Below are 9,568 nucleotides of genomic sequence, written 5' to 3' on the forward strand. Positions count from 1 at the left end.
GGATTTGCTAGGAATTAATAAAAGTGTTTCCTAGATTTGTGGAGACTTTTACTAGAGACTTTAAAGACCTTTTTTTTTAAAAGAATATATTAAACATATATAATGTAATATGTTTAACAACTTCTTATATATATTCAAATCGTCCACAACTCATATAATTGAAAATGTAAAGTAATAAATCGTATTTTTCATGTCAATTTTTTTCAAAAAAATTAACAAATATTTCGCCAAACATAAAGTACTTTTTCATCTTATATCAAGTAGATTAACAAATAATAAAAATATTAAAAAAAAAGTATTTTAGTAATGATAAAAAAAAATATCAAACATTTCCAACATCATTCCACATGTCCGTTGCTAGAGAAGCCCTCCATACATTAGCATTCTCTCTTTCTTGTTCTTGACTCTCAAAAAATGGTCCAAAGTCTTCCCGCTTATTAATCGAAAAAGATGAAGAATCTTCGTTATCGGGTTCGATTGGAAATTCATCGGATCGACATTCTTTCTGGAGAAAATTGTGTAATCCTGCACAAGATAATACGATTTCGGTTTGTGTACAATATGAAAATGGATGAGCTGTTTTGAAAATTGTAAATCTTGATTTAAATATACCAAATATCCTCTCAAATACGTTCCTCAAGGAAGCATGACGAAATTTAAACAACTCTTTTGTATTTTCAGGGTCACGACCTTGACTAACAAAATCTTGAAGATGATAACGGACACCTCAAAAAAGAGTTAAAAACTGACGTCGATTTGGAAATCCACAGTCTCCCAAAAAATATTTACCCAAATATAAAATACTTGTAAAGTTAACAAGTAATTATGAAACAATAAGATAAAAGAAAAAAAAAAAGAAATAATAAAGCCGTACCTTGTGGCATTTTAAGTCAATTTCTCCTTGTTAAAGCATCACTCAACACTATAGAATCATGGGCTGATCCCTCCCACCCACTAATCACGTATATAAATTCCAAATCAAAGTTACAAGCGGCCAAAACATTTTGAGAAATTGTTCCATGATGATTTCTATAACTGCTTGTATCACGCCCAGTTACCATTGCTGGAATATGGGTACCATCAATAGCTCCAATACCATCCTAAAAATAATAAAACAATACAAAGAATTCACGAGAACACTAATGAAAACATAAAACAAAAATTATAATAAATCTTATTTCATCACATACTTTGAAGTAAGGATAAAATCTTGTACTTTTTCTTATTTTTCTGGCACAACGAATCCCCGTTTGACCATCATATCTATCGCAAATTTGTTTAATGTTTGTAAAATCTTGTTGAAACTTTGGCTAGTAGTGAAATGTGATCGACCAAATTTTTGACGAATCAAGCAATATCTAGTATTTTGACCAACAATAAGTACGAACGTTGCAAGCATTTCTTCAACACAAATATACCTAATATCCTGTAAGGGTGTTTTTTCTAATGATATTGCTTAATTTTAGAAATATATCTGGATACATTCTATAAACTTGTCGAAAGTTTTCTGGATCCTCCTTTAATATTTTATGTATATAGTCATATCCATATCTAGTTTTTGGTCACCTAGTTAGTGGACGTGTAATACGTGCACAATGCATATTATTTACAAGATCATTTATCACGTAGAGAATTGCTTGAATTGCCATCCATAAATACCGTCTGGTTTCATATAATGCTTCCTTATAGTTATCTTCTTCAATCTTAGCCACTTCTTTTTCATGATCTTTATGTAAGTTAACATAAGACATTATATATATGGAAGTACCTAAACATAGAAGGAACAAAAATTTAATGCATAGACAAAGATAACGATAATGTCACGTAAAATGAATCAATTGTCATCAAATTAATAAAATATCAAAAAAATACAACCAATAAATCAAACAAAAAACAATTCAAAAACTTCAAAAATTACTACCAATCATATCCCCCCCAAAAAAAAGCCTCAATTTAATTTAAATATTATCCATTCAGAACGTTCTTCGAGCATCATGCTCAAGAACTTAGACTTTTTTGCTTTTGTATTAAGCAAATCAAGGACCTTGAAACGATCATCATCATCCAAGTTTGGGATCTCCTTGATAACGTTCCAACAATTAGCCTCTCTGGTGTCAATTGATTCAATTGCTTGAGTGATCTTGTCAACTGTATTAGCAAGTTTGTCTATAATGTTTGATTGAGTGCTTTTGGGCTCAAACGAACTAGTTTTGCTTCAAATTATATTCTACTTCGTTTTCGAATTGATGGGGAAACCTATGAACTTATAGGATCTTGCTTATCGGTTACTATAAATGATTCAGTATCAGGATCATACATGAAGTCGTCTATTAAACTATCACTAACTCTTCTTTCTTCTGTATAAAAAGTTCTTGCATCAGTATCATCTCCTAATGTAATTGAGTGTGTCCCAACAGTTGTCCCACTTCCAACTACAATCCTCAAATCCTCATAGTCTAGAAAAGTGTCCGTGCAATAATTTTTATCTTCGGGATGTGACTATTAAAGAAAAAAATATGTATGAGTGCTAATATGTGAATCATACACTTCACTAACCAATAACTCAAATTTCATATGTTTCTAAATCAAGTAATAAAGGAAGCTCAGCATAAAGTAATCGTCCCATACTTTATCACTAGCAGTGAATTTCTTCATCACACGATCCCATTCGAACCTAGAGTTATGATGCATAAACTTAGAATACTTCTTATACTGTTTTTTAAACCATTTCACACGACTTTTATATTGGGCATAAGTCTTTTCAACCCCAAGTTTTTTGGTTAAAATAAGGAAGTATATGTTTTTCTACAGTTATCTTGCTCAACGACCATTACTATCACGCCAACCACGTGTGGCAGCATCAACCATGAGTTTTAAAAGCTCATTGCTTTCTTCCGACATCCATTTCTCATATTTTTCGATACTTTTCCCTGAACCTTGTCATTTCCTTGTGTTGAATCTTTCATTAAAACTAGTGTCATATTATTAGAGAACAAATATTTAGGCAAATGCAAAATGATATAAATCATGAATTTATGACCACAACATCATGGAACTAATCTTCTACAAATCCCCAACAAGAATATAAACAAAAAAGTATGTCAAACTTTACATCTCTATTTCTTGTTATAGCTCCAGCCAATCATGATCTATGCAATCCTAAATACTTCTATGTCAATATGGTAGGACAGGTCGAGAAACAAACTTGTTAAATTAGACTGAGGAAAAAACAAAGCATCTTAAAAACTCTCATTTCTAGTCTTTTATTTGATAACATTTAAGCAAATCTTCTTGCATGGGGATAAAAGGACCTTAACAAAAGATGTAACCAGCTGTAAGCCAAAAATTTTTATACGGGCAATGAAACAAAAAGAATGAGTTTTTTTCTTATTGTTGTGAGAATTACAACTGAGGCATCCTTAAAAAAAAAAATACATAAAATGATACAGCATATATCTGTGTAAAGCTAAATATATAAGGTATCTTTAATACAAAAGTATAGCCATATAGGATAGACAGCGCATGACTATGGAAGACTAAATAAGCTGATATATCATATATCTGTAAACTCAAAAGCATGATAGAAGTCGATATTCCATTATAAATTGAACTTCCTTAACACCTCCCCAACTTCTTTCAATATTCTATGTAAAATTGACAACAAAGCTATTAAACAAACCAGTGATGTACATATCACTTTTGAACTTTTCCAGTAAGGCAAAAAATATCTTATAGTGTCATAGAGTGGGTAGATTAAAACTGACAACTTGAGATCAGGAAGTACAAAGAAATAGCACAAAATAATGTTGATAAAAACATAGTGAAGATACATGCTCAAATTAATGTGTTAGAAGTAAAAATCCAGCTCCTTTTCCTTTTCTTTATTCAGTTTTTTTTTCTTTCTCTGAGATGGCCTTAATTGTCATATATTAGCTTGAAAAATAGTCCCATTCTTTCACTTGTCACATGCATACAAAATATAATATACAACCATGCCATCAAATTGCACTTTGTCTAATTTCAAAAAGTCAACCAAATATTTAAAGAAAATCACAAAAAGTACGTGCCCACCTATAAAATTTAATTCATCTGTACTATTCCTACACACCAGAAAATCAACAAAAATTAGCTAAAAAACTTATTAAAATCTACTTCAAATTTCTGAAAGCAACTAATGAAAAACACATAAATTTACCATAAAACACAAATCATTATAAATCAAACAGAAAATTGATTGGAAGATTCAAAGAAAATTTACTATGAATTTGCTTGATTGGAAGAAAACTCATATCAAAGATGGAGGAGATTCAAAGATTCAAAGAAAACTCGTAGTAAACAGCAAACTCATAGCAAAGGTTTATCCATAAATTCATGTTCTATCATAGTAAACTCAGAAATTTTAGTATAATACAAGATGGAGGAGAAAAATACAAGAAAAGAGGCCGGATTGGAAGAGAAATATCGTGAAAGGGTCTGAATCTTCTGTCATAAATTCATATCAAACTCATACCTGATTGGAAAAGATGGAGGAGAAAACCCTTGATGGAAAAAGAGAAGAGGCGGGCTATGTTGAGAAATCTCTCAATGGATGATAGATTTGCTTTGAGAAATCCTATTTATATTTTCTACCAAAAAGTCTCTGGAAGTCCTATAAAGTATAGATTCCTTGAAAGTCATCCTCAATTGAATACCACGGGACTTGTTAGAGACTTCTAAAAGTTTCAATTGAATACCCCATAACTTATAGAGACTTTTTAAAAGCCTATAAAAGTCTCAATTAAATACACCCAAACTTTTAGAGAGTCTTCCAAAATCTCAATTGAATACACCGATACTTTTTAAATTCCAAAAATCTTTAAAAGTCGCAATTGAATACACCCCATAAGATTAGAAGTTATCACACCGTTGACTTAGACTACAACGATGATTAAAACATTTATGATTCAACCTACACTTCGTGATCGAATTAAGGAAGCGCAATATAAGGATCCATTTTTACAGAAGATAAAGACTGAGATTTGTTCAAACAAACGTACAGAGTTCGAAATATCTGCAGATAACACGCTGAGTGTACCTAGGGATGAAAGTATAATAAATGAGATATTGGAAGAGGCTCACTTTACCCCATATTTGGCACATTCAGGTGGTACAAAAATGTATCGAGATCTTCGAGATACATTTTGATGGAGAAACGTGAAGAGAGGAATTGGTCTATTCGTTGAAAAATGTATTACTTGTCAGTAATTCAAGGCAGAACATTAAAGGCTATCGGATTACTGAAATCATTGGATATTCAAGAATGGAAGTGGAAACACATAACGATGGACTTTGTGGTAAGCTTACCGAGGTCAGCAAAAGGTCACAATGCTATCTGAGTAGTGGTGGATTGTCTAACAAAGTCAGCCCATTTTCTACCAATCAAATTAAATTTCAACATGGAACAGGTCGCACGGTTATACATCAAATAGATAGTCAGATTGCATGGAGTTCCAGTAACCATTGTGTCAAATAGAGACCAGAGGTTCACATCTAAATTTTGGAAAAGTTTACAGACAGCTATGGGGACGAAATTGAAGTTTAGTACTGCTTATCATCCTCAGGCGAATGGACAATCAGAAAGAACCATTCAAAATCTGGAAGATATGTTAAGAGCGTATGTTTTGGATCTTGGAGGAAGTTGGGAGACACGCCTGCCTTTAGTGGAGTTTGCTTACAACAATAGTTTCCAGACCACTATAGGTATGGCCCTATATGAAGCTCTTTATGAAAGAACGTGCATATCTTCTGCCCATTGAGATGAGGTCGAAGAGAATATAATTTTGGGTCCTGAAATCATTGAACGAATAGTTAGGCGGTTGACAAGATTAGAGCCAGAATAAAGATAACGCAAGACCGACAAAAAAGTTATGCTAATGGTAGAAGAAATGATTTGGAATTTAGTGTGAGTGATAAAGTTTTTCTTAAAGTAGCACCCATGAAGGGTGTATTGAGATTTGGTAGGAAGGGAAAGTTGAGACCACAATTTATTGGACTTTTCGAGATCCTTGAAAGGATTGGTGTTGTGGCTTACCGACTTGTCTTACCACCTTAATTTGCAGCAGTGCATAATGTGTTCCATGTTTCGATGCTCAGAAAATATGTTCATGATTCAAATCATGTTGTAAGTTACCAAACTTTGGAGCTACAAAAAGATCTATTATATGAAGAAATCCCAACAATGATTCTGCATAGAAAAGTACATCAACTCAGAAATAGAGAAGTTTCCCTGGTCAAAGTGCAATGACGAAATCATGGACGAGAAGAGTCAACGTGAGAGAAGGAAGATGAGTTTAGAACCAAGTATCCAGAACTCTTAGATTAGCAAAGGTAAATTTTCGAGGACGAAAATATTTTAAAGAGGAGAGTTTGTAATGTCTTGGAAATTTTGATAGAATGAAATTTAATTTTTGTATGCTATATTTTAATGTTTTGAAAGTGTAGGGACTAAAGTATATGTAAACTAAATTTCAATTTTAGTTGGGATAAAATGTAGATATTGACGGAGGGATAATAAGTATTTGAATATTGGGCTCGTCAGATAGATCGTAATTAATCGTGCATGTTAGGCTCGAGAAAAAGTTAATTTGAATTAGTGGAGCCCAAGTTATCGAGGTTAAAAGATATAGTTTTAAATTATATTTAATTGATCATTTAATGAATTTAAATTTTCTCTCAAGTCACGTGAATGGGGAAAGATTCTTAGTGTATATATAAGAGAAAAGAAGAGAGAGAGTGAGAGAGAGAGAAAGAGAGAGTTATGGTAAAGCCATGTAACTAATGGGTAAAAACCAACTTTGTTTTTATCTTATCCACTCTAACTCCCTAGCTCGAGCCACGTCTTCACATGTAGATAAAAATGGTAACTGCATGCCCATTTTATTATGATTAGTTTAAAAGGTAGTCATGACTTATCATTTGAGACCCCAACCAAATTTCTTGTAGCGCAGGTTTAGACTATTTATCTATGCCAAAATTTATCACACTCACACATATGGATACATATACTCATGTACATGGTAGATTCAAAAAGGGGTATTTATTTTTAGCATAATTAAAGCACAGAAAGAGTCCCATAATTTTACCACGATTATATATACATAGGCAGTCAGCAGAAGACAATCTCATTTTTAGAGGCAGCCAAGAAAATTAGAATATTTGGAACGTGATTTTGAATTTCACCTTTCAAGATTTATTCAATCTTACAAGGTAGGATATGAGGTGCAGTGTTTTTATGTCTCGTTTAATTATTTTTTTACACGTTGATGAATTTTGTACTCATGAAAGTTAAAATTATGGTATGAAATACTATGATATGAATGATATAGTCATTCCGATATAATGATATGATATGAGCTCTTACTGGATTTTAAAGATATGAGACGGTATGATTTTCTAAAACGTGTTTAAAATTTTTATACGGGATCGCACCATTAATTTTTACATCCTATTGAGTATTTCCATGTACTCACCATTTTCCCTACTCCTCATAAGTTAGATCGGGTCGTGTCGGAGTGTGGTGATTTGATTAAGTGGTTGTGTCTCGTCTTGCTGGACAAAAATATAGAATTATAGCACGTAATTTTAATTATTTGCCATAGACATTTATTTTAACACTCAATTATTGTTTATGTTTATTTGTTAAATGGATATTTTTAAATTGTGCAATTATTTAAAAGTTTGAATCGCATTATTTGATTTTCCTTTAGTGGTATCTTATATGAATGAAAGCAAATTTTATTTAGAATTAATTATATAGGATAAAACGAAATACGTGCACGTATACACTGTTTAAAAGTAATTGGTTATACTTTACTACCTTGTTCGTGTGAATGAGTAATTATTAAATTTGTGAAGTTGATGCCAAATTCTACTCACTACAAAGGAATAAATAAAATATGCCTTATTATCATTATTTTAAATTGAGTAAGAAATAAAAATATGGCTAGTTAATATTTTTGTTCATACTATTTCTATTTTATCTATAGAGATTTTCATAACATCTAAGTAGTTGATTATTTTAAAAGAAAATATTCCAACAGTATGAAATTTACAAATTTAGTTGCCAAAAATCCTACTTTATTCAACTTCTAAGAATGTGTCAGTTAGAAATTTAAATTTATGAGCTATAAGTGGTTTAAAATAACATTGACCTTTTTATAAATAAATTTTTTGGATAGCAATTTGAATTAAAAATTTTTGGGTCATTACATGGATAGTAGGCGTTGACCTTAATTTCTATAGGGGTAATGTGGCCAACAAGTACATATTCCACATAGATAACTTCTTGTGCATGGTAGCAAACTGTTAGTCACTAGTAGCCTTTTTTGGAGGTATAGTGGAGGCGGTTGCGAGTGCTACGACGATCTCATCAATGAATGTTCAAGAAGAAAAGAAATAACACTCTTGAATTGATTCAAGATCCCTTTGTGCCTTACAACCTGAAAGTGACTCTCTATCGAAGCACCTGCGGCCCATGAATCTTCTTTGGCCTTAAACTTAAACTACTACCTTGTCGATTTCCTCTCCGCTCCTTAATGTTAGAAGATCTGCCTCCAGCACTTCATTCATGAATATAGCTTTTAGAAAGGAACGAAGTTGCTGGACTATAAAGGAGAGAAAATGAAAGGATGTCGCATTTAAGTTTTCGATATTCTCTTATTAAACAAGGCAGGATATGTGCAAGTTATTAGAGCAGACTGCATGTTTAAGTGTATAGGATTGCATTACCCTTGAAATGGAAATAAGTGAGAGTATTTATAAGGGAAGATGCGAATTTGGAACCGTTGGATGAAGGGACATGTGGCCTTATCTGCTGGCCAATGAGTCCCCTCCTAGATATCAATCAATCAATCCCTATATGGGCTGGCATTAATGCTCCCTAATGAGTGAATTTTGTGACTTGACCTTTTGGCTTCTGCTACGCAAGCATCATACAATGAACTGTGTGGATCTTATTTTGGTAGTTTTTTGTAAAAATAAAAAATAAAAATCCCCTATTTAATATAGATTAGGTGACATGATATTGTTCCAGCAGACGTTGTTCCACGTGTTATCACTTTAGCGTATATCTTTCAGAGGCGAATCACTTGGGACCTCAGTCTAACCAGGGATGTACAAGTGGACTATATCTTCTCGACACTTCGACGATGAGGGATGATAGGGAGTGTGGTTCTTATTGGCTGCCACGTTGATGACAATCTGGAGCCTCTTCATAAGAGGCATAACAGGAGGATTTTCTGATTTGCATAGAGGTAAGTAGTAATAGCAATGGGCCGAGTCGAGCCGGTTCGACCCTGTAACCCACGAGCTAGGCTCGGGCTCAGGCTCGTGGCGAGCCGAGCTCATGGCTCGTTGCTCGAGGGCAAGCTCGTGAGCTCACGAGCCACAAGCTCGTGTGCCGAGCCAAGCCCACGAGCCGCTCATGTTTTTAATTTTTTTTGCACATTTTTTGCACCTTTTTTTTTAAAAAAATTCATATTTTTGGACGAGCCGAGCTCGTGGGCTCGTCAAAATGGCTCGTGGGCACAAG

The 9,568-nt window shown here is 33.1% G+C and overlaps 1 long non-coding RNA gene across 1 annotated transcript; it reads right to left on the reverse strand.

Moving 5' to 3' along the window:
• Positions 1–228: 228 nt before the first annotated feature.
• On the reverse strand, positions 229–4,583 carry LOC111409209. The gene is made up of 3 exons (XR_002705463.1): positions 4,511–4,583; positions 875–1,100; positions 229–525 (listed from the first exon to the last, which is right to left on the reverse strand). It is a non-coding gene; the product is annotated as an uncharacterized LOC111409209 (long non-coding RNA).
• Between the last annotated feature and the right edge of the window lie 4,985 nt (positions 4,584–9,568).

This window comes from Olea europaea, chromosome 14, assembly GCF_002742605.1.
Source record: "Olea europaea var. sylvestris chromosome 14, O_europaea_v1, whole genome shotgun sequence".
NCBI classification, from domain to species: Eukaryota; Viridiplantae; Streptophyta; class Magnoliopsida; order Lamiales; family Oleaceae; genus Olea; species Olea europaea.